Raw genomic sequence first — 9836 nt, 5'->3', positions numbered from 1 at the left:
ACAGCATAGAGGGCATTTCCAACCCAAAAAAGGGAAGTACGATAGCCACACTGTCTCCCCTAACTCCAGAATCAGCCATTGTGTTTGGAAATAACCAAGGTGAAGTCAGTAATTGCTCATTAATTCCGAAGCAGCTTTGACAGTGGTCATCATAATTCCCATAAGCTGTAGCTGAATTACAGCTCAGGTGGGAGACAGACTTGCCAGAGTCTCTCATTTAGGGGGGAGCATTTAACAAAAAGTTTGCATTTGTTACCCGCTCAGATTTTATGCTTTTCACAAGGGCAGTATTTCTTCCCTCAAAGTGATTAGGACTAACTCTATATCACAGCATCTGTTTCCTTCCATTAGTGATTCCTACAACAAATGTACCGGGCAGATACTTTTAAATAGCGAACTGAGAGCCCTGTGAAAAGCAAGAATGTTCCAAAATGCTGATTTGGGAAGAAAAGAACAGGAAAAAAAAAAAGATGACACATTTTAAGCCAATGAAATATCTGATTAAAAAATAAATAATTCCTAAAATATGGAACTTATCTTCAGTTCTATAACTCTTGAACACTTAAATTAGAAGGTTTTTCACACAGCTGTTTGTTTTGCATTGTAAATGAGTATAATCTGATAGAATGGGCTCTGGATTTCTATCAGGATCCAACAATAAAGAATCTCAAAATAAAACTGAAATACAGATTCACATGTAAACAACCTGCATTTTCTGTGGGTGCCCTAGCACATCCCATATGTCAAGTGACATCAGGTGCGTGAGATGTAAAACTGAGGTGGTGTGGGTAAGGTTGGCCTTGGGTTGATCTTGGCAACAGGAGCCAAGAGGTGGAATCAAGAGACTTCAGTATTATAATTATGATCTTCTCTGAGAACCCTCTTATCTGCAGATAACCATGGGTAAAATATTCGTGTAAATACTTGCTTTCAGTGGAGAATTTTGGTTTCAATTCAGTTCAAATACGCTCTGATTTCCATGGAAAATGTTGTTATTTTCAGCAAATTTCCTCCCTGCCATCCCTTCCTTTGTACTTCCATGCACTGAAAACACATTTTTTTCCCCCACGCTATCTTATGAGAGTTATAGCTCAAATGCCCCCTGTCCCTGCTCTGAGACGCAGACCAAGGTCCCCGGCCAGTTCATCTCCCACAGTGGCCCCGCGGGGACGTGCTGTGCATCAAGGGAGTCTGGTGTGACCGGGAGGCCAGTCTATAGGGGAGACTGGGGATGGAAGCAATTGAACTTTGATTTCCCCGAGGCATCACAGCTGCATTTTCTAATTTAAAAAATTACCCTCTTTCAGTTTTCCAACAAAAAATTGCTTTTTGCACAGATAAAAAAGGGACAAAACAAAACATTATCCAATCAGCTCTAGTCACTAGCACCAGTGGCCTGTTTATGCTGTTGAAATAACCCATTCCAGCTCATTTTCTGTCACCAAACCTTGCTGAAGCTTCAGAAAACTTCACGTGTGCCTTTTTCTCCCCACCTTTCTAGATTCAAGCCATGACTGAAAGTGGAAACCTTCCCTCCATCAGGTAACACAAAGCTTGCTTGGTACCACCTGCTTCCCTACAGCAAAGCCCTCACACTGCAGATCACTCCACTGCAGCACTGGAATTTACTGCCACAATGAAGCAACAGCTGACTTCCCTGCATGGAACCAACCAGATCTGCACAAAACAGACGTTTGCCATCTTTCCTTTCACTTATCCAGTATTTACAACCATTTCCATTTCACTCAGAGGCACCACTAACTATCTTTGAGGGAATCAACAGCATGAGACACCCACTGGAGTTCACGGGATTGCTTGACTGAAGATTTCCACCACCTCTAATGTGGTGACCCATGAAGGAAAAGCAATTTAGGACAAGCATCTTCATGCCAAGTCCATCATGTGTGCTGCTATGTGCTGTATGCAGCCTCCATGCACACTTTGCTGTGATCTGGAAATTAGGAAACAAATGATTTGACTGTCTGTAAAGTAATTTCTCTTGATAGTAGATGACTAATAACATTTCCATGCCATTACAGCTGTAGCAACTGAGATGAGCCAGCCCAGCAGGGAGAGGGAATCATGGAAGAGTCAACCAAGCATGGTTTGGGCAAGACCACAATCAGCCCAGGGCACTGAGATACGCTGCCCAGAGCATCCAAAAATACTAAGAATGGCTTCTTCATATTTTTTCCAAATGTCAGCTGGTAGAAGTAAGCTTTTTAAAAGAGAGCAAATTCAAAGTCAATAGCCAATGTAATCCAGAAATAAAACTCAGTTATAAATATACCCCCTCCTCACTGTGTCCTTGTACAGCCAGCCTGTGCTTCTGAGCTGGATATGTATCCCAGTGACCTGTCACAAGGAATAAAGAAAGGCTAACAGGCACAAGTGAGGTCATTCATACCTGGGGAAGGGAATACTTGGTTTTTCTTGATGTTTCCTTGCCTCAGGAGACAATAAACAGAAGAACAAGGGAGAGGTTGCTTATGGAAAACACGATTGCAGACCAGCCTTGATGCTTGGGAAAATTTGCCAGTCTGTAAAATTAACCAAGACACCAAATCAGGCAAAGGCCACCCACTGATGCCTCAAATGTCTTCTTTATGGTTTGTTTTTTTTTTTTTAAGCTGTGTCCAATACTTCAATTCAAGTGCTACCTTGTTAGAAGTAACTAAGCCCATTTTTTTCATCTTTATTCCTTACAAAAAGCAGTGAAATCTCCGATATGCAGAGTCCTCTCTCCTTCTGTCTGAATCATCAAGTAGGGTTAGCTGGTAGATTTTCCCAGCAGATGTTGGGGGATTCCCTAGGGCTGGATGTCCCTCCAGTTTACACCTCAGTGCCCAACCACCTTTATTTTCTTTTTATTCCCTCAGTACTCCCAGCAGGCTGCCCAGTTCTCCTGGGACATCGCTCACAGAGAGCCTGGTCCTGCTTTAATAAGCGTAATCCCTTGAGGGATTCTTCTGTGCAAGTGAGGGGGAGAAATGAGTGATAATTTATGACGAGTGCCCTCGCAATTAGCACCTTGGAAAATAACGCTGCCTGGGGAAGATGAGAAGGCCATAAATAAAAGTGTAGCCAGGACAGAAGTATCATTCTGATGTTATGTCTAAATTCTTATTAAAGTCAGTGGGAGCTGGAGGTGGTGGAAGACAGGGGTAGCATAGCCTAGAGATGTGGAGAAGTCCCCAGGCAACCAGAGCTCTGAAACTCTTCCCCCATTGTCTTACCTGATGCAATATCAAGCTCTTTAAGGCAGGAGCTGTTGGCCAGAGTGCACTTAGCAAACTGGGGCTACTATCAGGGTAGTTCATCATCAAAGGAGAGGTGGAGAATGGACTGAAACACAAGCCCTGGACTTGAATTCTAATATTTATAACGGATATTTTAATATCAGTTATATGGATGTGGGATTTCACACCCTGATCAGAGCCCATCACGATCTTTCTATTGACTCTAGAATGTTTTATATCAGTCCCGGGGTTTGACATTCTTGCAATGAATGCTGCCAGCCATTAAATTTATAGGATATGTGAATGTAAATATATGAGCGCAAGCACAGACACATATACATACAGATAACCCAAGGCATGAACAGTCAATGGAGAAAGATGCATGAGAGGTACTACTTACCCTCTCTGTTATTCTCCAGGTGTGATTGCCTCTCCATTAACTACAGGTGGAGATTGTACTACCTACACTCCTTATATAGCTCCCTTGTTAAATAATTAAAGGAAGCTGGGGCTGTTCAGACCTTGAGCCTGTCGAAGAAGCAGCAGAAGGCTGCGTAGGGCCTACAAATAAGCACACAAATGGATTACCCCTGCTTTGGTTGTCTTTTGGCATGAGGTCTTTTTCAAGGTCTGGCCATGTCTTATCCAAAAAGTGATGAATTTTGTGAGGTCTTGTTATAGTTATACTACAGAAATCAGTTCAGGGTTATCTGGATGTGCTGGAGCAGCTGTGATGGACTTGTTTCTTGCTTTAGTCCTGGTCAACCAGGAAGGCCAGCCTTCCCTGAGATGTGGTTTCCCCACCAGCAGAATGAGAGAACTGACCAACAAATACTCCAGGCATAGTGTGTGAGGATTATTTGTAGAGCACTTGAATTTCTGCATCTATTTTAGCAGATTTAAAGAGTGGCAAGGAACATTCCTGGGCACTGGAACTTGGTTGAATATATTGTTAAAATGTTAGAAAAACCCCAGCGTGCTTTTGGCTGCGGTAAAAGCACACTCCCAAGCAATTCCTGGGCATGGTTCAAGAGTTAGCATGGGCCAAGGACCATTCCCAGGAGACATTTTGCATACAGCCACCTTGTCCTGGAAGGCAAGAGTATTTAACAGTTTGGAAGTGGGCTGTTTTATGCCAGGTGTCCTCAGCATAAGAGCTATGTTTAATTAACTAGTGGAGATGTAGCCAGAAAGCCTAATCCACTCCCTATATTGACACTGTGACTCTTGGAAGTAGGAGCAGAGATGACCTGGGAGAGGATGTAGACAGTGAAATGGCTCCTCTTCTTTTCCAAGCAACTGGCAGCATCTCCTCTCACTATCTCTGTATCCCAGGTCCTGAGGGAAATGCTCCATTTTGCATTTGAGAGCAGCTATACCCTTTATTACCCTGGCTACAGCCCACCAGTACTGCAGCCAACAGTGCACAAGGGAGTCGTATGTTTAGCATCATCGCCAGCCAGCTTCGATTCCCATTGCAAGACTGGTAATTGGCAGAAGTGGAGGAGACAGCTTCTAGCATAAGCCTGGAGAGCCAGGCTTGAAGCAAATCCACAGGAAAACACACGAATCATGCTGCTATCCCGTCTGCTTCCCATTGCAGAAAGGCAGGATATGAACACTGAAGTGCAGCATGATTTGTGTATTTTTCCTGGCCACCAGTGGCACCTTCACATCTCAAATAGTGTTGAGGGCATTTATAACTACCTGGTTCTAGGCCTGGTTCTCAAAATGACCAAGGCATGAGTTTGGGCAAGTCACATCTCCTGTCTAGTCCTCTTTCATCTCTCTGACTGTGTCTGTACTTCTGCTTAGACTGAAAGAGAGTAGGCATAGCATCTGTGTCTTAAATAACTCATTTAGCACCTCTACAACGAGATATTCAAAAGCACCTATGCAGCTTGAGCTATGTTAATGATGAAGATGAATCGGTATCTGGGACCTGACTCTCTCATCTCATCTCTTGGTGATTAATTTTATTTTTGTCCAAGTAACAGTCAGATTTTCATCTTTCCTGCCTATTTAAGAGGAAGCTCTGTATAAAATTTGTCTCCTTGTTATTTTTTCTCTCTTTCTCCTCATTCCGTTTTTTTGCTCTCAAATGCACGTGCTCTTCTATATTCTTCTGTGCTCAGTCATTAGTTTCCTAGCTGGATTACACACACAGTTCCACACAAAACACATCCCTCAGATGTGTAGCTAGAAGCTACACATCTGAGGTTGAGGGAAGTCCTTATTTCTTTCTAAGCTAAGGCACCTCTATTGTTTATTGGATTTTACTTTAGTTCTCATGCTCCCCTGCTGCTCAGCACATCCACAGACGCAGGCTGAAACCACCTTCTTGCAAAGACCTAGCAGTGGCCCTAAGGAAAGTTATGAGAGAAAGGGGGGAAGGAAACCCATTTTATTTTTCTGGAGGTGAAGTCTCTCATTTAATACTCTTTTTTTTTTTAAGTCCCAAATTCTTACAATATGCATTCTAGCTTCACCCACTTCCTCTGCGGGAACAGCTGTCAAAACGCTGTTACATCCTAGGCTACTGCGGCTTTACGACTCACATTAGCAGCTCTTTAAGGGTCTGGCGGAGGCTGGCTGTGAGGTTTCAAGCCTGTGATTTCTCATTACCCAACTGCCAGGAAGTGTAATGCAAGGTCAGATGGGAAGCTGAAGAAGGCAGGGAGGTACGCTGCAGGGTTTGACGGGAGGTAGACCAGAGGTAGCTCCATGGATCCCCCATCTACAATCCCATCATCTCCAATCATCCACTCTTCTTGCTTAAAACCACTTGGACCAAACGGCAGCCAAAGTATCTGCCTGGTTCCTCAGAGCCTGGTGCTGATCATTCTCATCACAACAGCAGCAAAGCAAAACAAAAGTGGAAGGTGCATTGGTCGTGCAGGGTTCTCGCTGATTTAGTAAACATTTCCTCGGGTGGATGCTGCAGATAAAAAGCTGTGAGGAGTGCAACAATGCGACACAATACTAACGTCCGCATGATACTGGATAAAGATACCATCATCTCAGTTTGACGATGGACAGTGCTGATTCTATGTAAAGTACTGAGGAGCCACCTCTTAAAGGGTTGGTTAAAGGCCTGGATGCGACTGCTGCACCGCAGTGGCAAATGAGATTGGAACGTAAGATAAACGCAAGAATTTTTTATGCATGGGAAGGAGAGAAATGGATAATCAACTCTAACTTTGTGAAGCGCTTTGGAGACACAAGCCAGAGTTTTCAAAGTCCTCCGGCACACCATCAAGAACACAGTAGCCCTTGTTTAATAGTCTAACTTGGGATGTACAGAAGTCAATCAAGCGTACGCTGAAAGGACGGCTGTAGCTAAAGCTCTTTCCAAGCACAGTTTTTCTGTCACATGGCCAGTCAGCCTGCCAAGCAACTTGGGTTGGCTGTCTGCTTGTTTGAATCATCTGGACCACTCTTAGCTGCCTCGACAGGATGCCAAACTGTTGAGGAGTACCTGGACACATGCATGAAAGCCATTAAGTTACTGCAGGGTAGGAAGTTACCTCATAGAATCATAGAATAGTTTGGGTTGGAAGGGACCTTTAAAGGTCATGTAATCCAACTCCCCTGCAACGAGCAGGGACATCTTCAACTACATCAGGTTGCTCAGAGCCCCGTCCAACCTGACCTGGAATGTTTCCAGGGATGGGGCAGCCACCACCTCTCTGGGCAACCTCTGCCAGTGTCTCACCACCCTCAGCGTAAATAATTTCTTCCTTATATCTAGTCTAAATCTACCCCCCTTTAGTTTAAAGCCATTCCCCCTTGTCCTCTCGCAACAGGCCCTGCTAAAAAGTCTGTCCCCATCTTTCTTATAAGCCCCCTGTAAGTACTGACAGGCTGCAATAAGGTGTCCCCAAAGCCTTCTCTTCTCCAGGCTGAACAACACCAACTCTCCCAGCCTTTCTTCAGAGGAGAGCTGTTCCATCCCCCTGATCATTTTCGTGACCCTCCTCTGGACCCGCTCCAACAGGTCCGTGTCTTTCTTATGCTGAGGGCTCCAGAGCTGGACGCAGCACTGCAGGTGGGGTCTCACCAGAGCAGAGTAGAGGGGCAGAATCCCCTCCCTCGCCCTGCTGGCCACGCTGCTTTGGATGCAGCCCAGGATACGATTGGCCTTCTGGGCTGCGAGCGCACATTGCTGGCTCATGTCCAGCTTTTCATCCACAGGTACCCCCAAGTCCTTCTCGGCAGGGCTGCTCTCCATCCCTTCATCCCCCAGCCTGTATTGACACCGGGGCTTGCCCCGACCCAGGTGCAGGACCTTGCCCTTGGCCTTGTTAAACCTCATGAGGTTCACAGGGGCCCACTTCTCGAGCTTGTCCAGGTCCCTCTGGATGGCATCCCGTCCCTCTGGCGTGTCGACCGCACCACTCAGCTTGGTGTCATCTGCAAACTTGCTGAGGGTGCACTCGATCCCACTGTCTACGGCATTGATGAAGGTATTAAACAGTACCGGTCCCAGTACGGACCCCTGCGGGACGCCACTCGTCACCAACCTCCATCTGGACATTGAGCCGTTGACCACTACCCTCTGGATGCGACCATCCAACCAATTCCTCACCCACCGGACAGTCCACCCATCAAATCCATACCTCTCCAGTTTAGAGAGAAGGAAGTTGTGGGGGATCATGTCAAAGGCCCTACAGAAGTCCAGATAGACGACATCTGTAGCCCTTCCCATGTCCACTGATGTAGTCACTCCATCATAGAAGGCCACTAGGTTGGTCAGGCAGGACTTGCCCTTGGTGAAGCCATGCTGGCTGTCTTGAATCACCTCCCTGTCCTCCATGTGTCTTAGCATAGCTTCCAGGAGGATCTGTTCCGTGATCTTCCCAGGCACAGAGGTGAGACTGAGTGGCCCATAGTTCCCCGGGTCTTCCTTTTTTCCCTTTTTAAAAATGGGGGTTATGTTTCCCCTTTTCCTCCTGCCAGCTGAACTACCATTATTGGTTATGTGCTTTTTCTTACCCCACCCCCTGAAGATGCTTTATGTTAACATGATTACTTGACCATTGAGGGAGATGACAAGGATGCCTGTGCCTGGTTGCCTGCCTCAACAGACAGTAGCCCAGTAATCTAAATAGCCTCTTACTTAATAGCCCACCACCTGCTATCTCAGTAAGATCTTTTCTGCCACAAGTTTTGTCTACTCCAGGGCTAGGTTTTGGGTTGGGTTGGTGGTTTGGTTTAAACATCTTGAGCAGTTGGGCCTCAGGTGGCTGCTGGTTGATTTCTCATCTTTCTCCTCATCCGCTTGAAAAAGCAGCATCTGTGAACAATCCCACAGCTGCGGCCCAGAGAAGCAGCATCTCATTGCATGCACCCGTATATGGGGGCACTGTGTTGTTTCTCAGAGGCTTTGCAAATCCAAATCATCCATGTTCAAGTCATTAGTAGGTTGCAAGATGAACAGCAACAGGCTCTGGTTATTTAAAGCTCAGCTGAAATTAATTTTAGGTACTAAATAGCTCCAGGGGGCCATTGTGAAGAAAAAGACATTTGATCAGGCAAGACAATATGTGGCCTGGGATAAAGACAATTTTTTTAATTGTTGTCATTCAGCCAGACTAAATTTGGTCACATCCCCTCTATTCTGAGCTCCTGCCAGATACTCGATCAGAGTAACTTTGCAATCAGTTCATGACAGTGACATTCTGCCAAGGTATCATGACTTCTCCAGCAAAGTATGATGACTAATGTAATCCCATGAAAAGCTGGTGGAGTCCATCAACCTCCTGAGCTTGTTTAACACTGTATTGCTCAAAACACTGGCACAGCAACTGGCCCAAACCAGAGCACTCGGTAACAGTCCTGAATCAGATCATACATTGCAAGCTGTTTCACTGGGAGGGTAGATGATCTGGGGAGGAGAGCAGGAACCTGGGTTTTTTGGCCTTGCTGTAGACAGGTCACTCCATCGTCATGCAAAATTGGTATAGAGACATTTCTTCAGCTCACAGTAGTACTAGGAGGACAACTACGTTTAAACTTCTGAAGCAGTACGTTGGCTGTGATCGGAGGGCTAGCTCAAGGATCTAAGATGGACAGATCTCAGAATTCAATTGGCAAGGGTTAATTGTTGCCAAGGCTGGGCTTGTTAAGGACCTGTTTCCCAAGCTGTTGACTCCGCTTTCTGAAGGCATAATTACTGCAGAGAGAAAAGGAGAACACCACTTTCTCCTATGAAGGTTGTGAGCATCCCTTCCCCTGAAAGCCTGGGGGCTTTCAAAGGGGGAAGACTGCAATGGGACCAAATAGATGAGTATCTCCACCACCCAAGCAACTAATGGGGATCATTTCACCTCTCCCAAAGCATACCACAGCCTCAGGCTGGAAATACACCATCCTACTCATCTAGGCAACACACTTGCCACCCTACTAGGCTTAACAGCCTTTCAAGGCTTACATTAGCCACAGGTACAGGCTGGCTCCAGGACCAGAGGTCAGGAATAGCGCTGAGGGAGGCACAGGGCCTCCCGCAACCACTGAACGTAGACCTTTTTCAACAGATGCGAAGAAAGAAGAGCACGCTTCAAGTATAATTTAAAATACATTTATTGTTTCATTTGT

Source organism: Aptenodytes patagonicus, chromosome 2 (assembly GCF_965638725.1).
Source record: "Aptenodytes patagonicus chromosome 2, bAptPat1.pri.cur, whole genome shotgun sequence".
NCBI classification, from domain to species: Eukaryota; Metazoa; Chordata; class Aves; order Sphenisciformes; family Spheniscidae; genus Aptenodytes; species Aptenodytes patagonicus.
Note: the sequence above shows the minus strand (reverse complement) of the source record.